The sequence below is a fragment of the Lycium ferocissimum genome, chromosome 3, assembly GCF_029784015.1.
Source record: "Lycium ferocissimum isolate CSIRO_LF1 chromosome 3, AGI_CSIRO_Lferr_CH_V1, whole genome shotgun sequence".
In the NCBI taxonomy this organism is placed as follows: Eukaryota; Viridiplantae; Streptophyta; class Magnoliopsida; order Solanales; family Solanaceae; genus Lycium; species Lycium ferocissimum.
The window spans coordinates 44,442,931-44,448,930 of NC_081344.1; positions in this window are offsets into that span (position 1 = coordinate 44,442,931).

The following is a 6,000-nucleotide window of genomic DNA, read 5'->3' on the forward strand; positions in this document are numbered from 1 at the left end:
TCAATCCAAAAATCTTGTTCTTCTTGAATTCTTAACAAGCTCAAGACGCTCTTCAACGTGGTATAATTAGTTTAGCAAAGGAGTGACGTTTGTGGAAAGTTGGAATTTGAAGAAAAAGGTATGAATTTCATGTTTTAAGTTATGGAATAGGTTTATATGTTATAATGATTAGAAGTAGATAAGAATTATGGAAGTGTGGTGTGTGTGTGCATGGCGTGTGTGTGTGTGAAAAGTATAGTTGGCCGTGAGCCATGTTGATGTGGAAGCAAGATGAATTCAAGTTCATTTAGTTTGCTGGTTGTGTTGTTGTGATCTTAGTAATGCAAACAAAAGGTTTAATGACTTGAATTGGCATTGGAATTGCTTGTATGTAGTTATGAGAAAATTATGTGAACTTATGTGATTTTTATATAAGTATGGAGTGAAAGTTCTAAATGTTAATTATGATTGTTGTTGATGAGTTTGGAAGGAAAACAATGTGATTTGGAAGCGTTGTTACATTTGTAGAAGCTTTGGTTAGAATATGGAAGTTGGCGAAAATGCTTGAAATTATGAATATTGTTTGGAATGTTATTGGAATATGTTTGAATAATATTGAATTAGTTAATGAATATGGAAGATGTTGATATTAGTTTGATAATGTGAAGTTTGGATGGAAATTGTTGAACTATGTAGAAAGGAGACTTTTTGTGCCATAATGTAGTTTATGATGGTTGTTGATGTTGTTGGGCTGTTGTTGTTGATATTTTGAGCCGAGATGATCCTCGGGGATGTTATATGTATAGGGGAAGTGCTGCCGAAATTTCGGTAGACCAACATGACCTTAAGTTGAATAACTTAGAATCTATAACTTACCTTTGGTAAACTTGACCATTTGTAGATTCTGCGCGAAACGGGAATCGAGTATAAACGAGCGTAAGACGCACGTAAGGTATGTAAAGCTTACCTTTCCTTCTTTTGGCATGTCCTAGTCATACTAGGTTAAGATCGGGGCCTCGGGAATAATTCTGCTCTTGGAAATCCAAGTTTGATTTTGAGTACTATTCATTCAGCGCAATTGAACTATAATCCTTATATTTGGTTAAAAGAATGCGCAAACCCTTGTAACCTACGCAAACGTATATGATTCTCTCCGAAACTCTTATGAATGACCTTAGTGAGCCTAATGTTTGTAATTTATGTCCGCCGCCTCAGCTTGACCCGAGGCGGGGCCGCAGGTCCCGAGAAATCCCCTTATTTGGTTTATTTGTCTTATTTTCGTATGATATGAAGAGGAAACACTACTATGACTCTAAGGTCCGTTTGAAACATCCTATGATGTTATTTGAACATTTTTTACTAAGTATGATACTAAATCTTCCGAGAACGACCTACGATGTATTTTTCGAAAAAGGGATAACTTAAAAGTTTGAAATTTTCGTATACTAATTCCGATTAACTCGATACTAATGTATATGTATATGAATATGAAATTAAGTGTCGAGTCCTGAAATTTATTTTTGATATGCATATGGTTTCTGCACTACTCCGCTCGTGCTAATGATTATGATTTCGTTCGCCGGTACCCGGGCCGGCTTTGTAATCGTGCGCCTTATGATAAATTCGGCAGTATGTTGTGTTTCGGTTTCCGAGACCTCGCCATAGGGCCGGTTACCGTATATGGAGTTATGTTGTGATATGGCTAATGATATGATTTGTTTTGCTGACGCGAGACGTCGCGATATGATATGTGTGTGATATGATATATTTGGGGTTTGTACGGAGATTTGAAACCTTCTGGAGTATGTTGTGTTGTGGCACCAGTGTCGGGTGGTAGCCACGTTCCTGAGCGTTATGCACGATTTTGATTTGCATTATTTGTATATGTTTCAGCACAGGTTTGATACGTGATTTGATATTTCTTCTTTGTACTCATATTTCACCTTCAGTTTGGATTTCTGTACTCTATGCTTTACATACTCATTACCTCTTTCGTACTGACCCCCTTTCTTTGGGGGCTGCGTTTCATGCCCGCAGGTACTGATATACGTCGGGAGACCCGCCGTTGTGTAGGCTACACATTCTCGCTGTCTTGGATTGCTCCTTTTGATCCGGAGCCTCGTTTGTTGGTATATATGCTTCGTTATGTATATATGCTTACGTACATTTGGACTATTTGGGTACGACGGGGCCGTCCCGTCATATGTTTTGTTCGAGTCTGTAGAGGCTTTCGTAGTCATCTATGTGGGTCGAGGGTCCTACGTATGTTTGTTTGTTGTGATTTGTACCTTTATGCGGTCCCATTTGGTCTGGGGGCCATAGCGGCCCATATGTCTGCTCATGTGTATATATGCGTTCGGCGATGTATATTCCTCCGCCCTTCCGATCTTGATATGATATCTTATATCCGTTTAAATTAATGAATATAATATCGGAGCTATGATGAATTATGATGATTTGATATGAATATCCGTTTGGGTGTCCAAATAGGGCGCCAGTCCACCACGGGGCTGGGTCGTGACAATATGTATATATGTATTTGTGACAGATTTGGAGCGACGTTTCACTTCTCTGTATGTATAAGACAAAGACGGATTATGCTAGCTATATGATGTTTGATCTTTGTATATGTATAGGCGGTTTGTACGCCGATTATGGTTAATGGGTGTGTATGGGTGCCCAGCTCGGGCACCAGTCGCGGCCTACGGGGTTGGGTCGTGACAATTTATTGATGATATCCTGGTCTATTCACGATCAGAAGAGGAACATGCAGACCATCTGAGGGCGGTACTTGGGGTGCTCCAGCACCAGAAATTGTATGCTAAGTTCTCTAAATGTGAATTTTGGGTGACTTCAGTAGCATTCTTGGGGCATATTATTGGAGCTGATGGCATCAAAGGATACACGAAAGAAAGATTGAGGCCGTAAAGAATTAGCCTAGACCTACGAAACCTACTAAGGTACGCAGTTTTCTGGGATTAGCAGGATATTACAGGAGATTTGTGGAGAAGTTTGCTTCGATTTCAGCGCCTTTAACAAGGATAACTCAGAAGGCAGCTAAGTTCCAAGGGATAAGATGGAAATAACGAAGCTTCCGATTATTTGATAAGAAAAGTTGACTAAATTCCAATTGAGACTCTTCCGAGGGACAGATGGTTATGTCATTTATTGTGATGCTTCCGGTGTAGAGTTAGGTTGTGTATTAATGCGTTGTTGAAAATCAGTTATAGCTCAATGATATGCCTTAAAAAAGCGGGTGTTTAAAGCAAGAAAGAAATTATCCTACTCATGATCCGGAGTAGCTTAAGAGATATTATGCCTTGAAGATATGGAGACACTATCTATAGAGGCGTTCATGTTGATATTTATACGGATCACAAAAGGAAAGCCTCCAATATATCCCTATTGAAGGAAGTGAGAAGATCAAAGAGGTGGAATAGAAGAAAGACTATGATGTTGACATTTTACATCATACGGGAAAGCCAATGTTGTAGCGGATGCACTCTATGTAAGTCTATGGGTAGCTTGACGGACGTGCAACCAGTAAAGAAAGAAATGGTTCGAGAGATCCACGACGCTAAGTCTTGGAGTCCGGGCTAATTTGAGCACCTTGGGTTTACTTCCGAGGAATTGCTGAATTCTCTATTATGGAAAAGATAAAGCGATGCCAATATGAGGAAAGTCCCGGCAATAGGGATACCGAATTAAAAAAGGAGAAGACACGTTAGATTACACCGATGGAGTACTACTACGAGGGGATTAAGGAAATTGTGAAATGGTTTGCGAGACGGAACAAGCTAGTTATGGGAGAGGCACATTATGCCCGTTAATCCAAAATTCATCCGGATCAACAAAGATGTATCATGACCTCGAAGATGCTTGTACTGGTGGGATGGTATGAGAGAGACATAGCAAAGTTCGTTGCTCGGTGCCCAAACTCTAAGGATTGAGGTTAAGATCGAACAGGGTGACAAGCCCGGTGGATTGTTACAGGAAATGGAGATTCCGACTTGGAAGTGGGAAGTGATTAATATGGACTTCATTACAGTTTTACCTCGCACTCCACGGAAGTATGATTCCATATGGGTTATTGTAGATAAACTGACAAAATCAGCCCATTTTCTTCCAGTCAGGACTACTTATTCAGCTGAGGACTATGCAGGGTTATATATTAAGGAAATAGTAAGACTTCACTGAGTTCCCACATCTATTATAACCGACAGAGGTGCCCCGTTTACAGCTAATTTCTGAAGATCATTTCAGGAAGGATTGGGGACCCAGGTGAGTCTTAACACAGCATTTCACCCTCAGACTGACGGACAGGCCGAGTGTACTATTCAGACGCTAGAAGATATGTTGCGGGCCTGTGTTATTGATTTCAGAGGTAGCTGGGATGATCACTTGCCACTTGTTGAGTTTGCTTATAATAATAGCTACCATTCCAGCATCCAGATGGCACCGTATGAGGCTCTGTATGGCAAGAAGTGCAGGTCACCGATTGGCTGGTTCGATGTTGGCGAAACTAAGTTAATTGGCCCAGATATGATTCAGCAAGCAGTTGATAAAGTGAAACTCATTCGGGAACGGTTATTAGCAGCTCAGAGTCGACAGAAGTCATATGCAGATAATCGACGTCGACACTTAGAGTTCCAGATCGGCGATTGGGTATTTCTGAAAGTGTCACCCATGAAGGGCGTTATGAGATTTGGCAAGAACGGAAAGCTCAGTCCGAGGTATATCGGACCTTATCAGATCGTCCGTAAGGTGGGCAAGGTTGCCTATGAATTAGACCTACCATCTGATTTGGGAGCAGTGCATCCAGTCTTCCACGTGTCTATGCTTCGCAAATGCATTGGTGACCCTTCCAGAGTATTTTCCATAGATGATATCCAGGTGACAGAGGAGCTATCCTACGAGGAGCAGCCTATAGCCATAATGGATCGTCAGGTGACAAGGTTGCATACTAAAGATGTGGCTTCCGTTAAGGTATTGTGGCGGAACAATAACAGGGAAGAGATGACCTGGGAAGCTGAAGAGGAGATGAAGAAGAAGTATCCTCATTTATTTCCTATGCCTACAAGTAATCTAAACTCCTTAATTGGTTATGTTGATTGATGAATGAACTGTATGTAATAGCTATAAAAGAAACTCTCCCCCGAAGTGCTTATAAGACCCTGTAAGACTAGCTTAACATTCGAGGACGAATGTTCTAAAGAGGAGGAGGATGTTATGTCCCGTATTTTTGTACATTGGGATATTCCGAGCTAACCGTGATAAGTTAAGGACAAGACTATTTCGGGATACGAGGTAGAGACTTTTGACCTCCGATTTTGTTTTAAGGCACAAGTTGCTTATAAGTTTATTGGTATGGAATATTAAGGAAGATTAGGGGTTAAAAGTTAATTAAGGAAAGTTAATATTTCATGAAACCAAGCCATATGTGGCCGTGTGGAGTGAGTGGGCTCCCACCCATGGCTTGGCCAAATTTGATTGATCCAAGCCATGTGTGAGGCATGGTCCACTTGGATGAATTATATATGTAGAGATATATGAAGACAAGCAAGACTATTATTCATCTTTTTCACACTTAGAAACTTGGAGAAACATGGAGAAAAGAGAGAACCATATTCGGCCATGGGTAGCCGAATTTGATGCCCTTGAATATTGATCAAAAAAATATTTTCTTCTAGCATTTCAACCAATTGGAAGGTCCTTATTAACGTGGAGTAGTTGTTGGAGTCAACAAACCATTCGTTTTTGCCATTTACAACCCTAGCCAAGTTGAGAAGTTAAGTGGAAAAGGTAAGGTTTAATCTTCTTTTTCATATGTTATGGATGGTTTGTGTATGTTGTAGTGTGTAGAAATGGATGAAATTCATGAAATTTTGTGTGTTGGGGTGGTGGCCGTATATGGGCTGTTTTGTATGGCAAGGAATGAACTAAATTTACTTAGTATTTTTGGTTGTTGTTGTTGTGGATCCTATGATGAAAATGAAGGTTTAATGATTCAAGTTGAAGTTG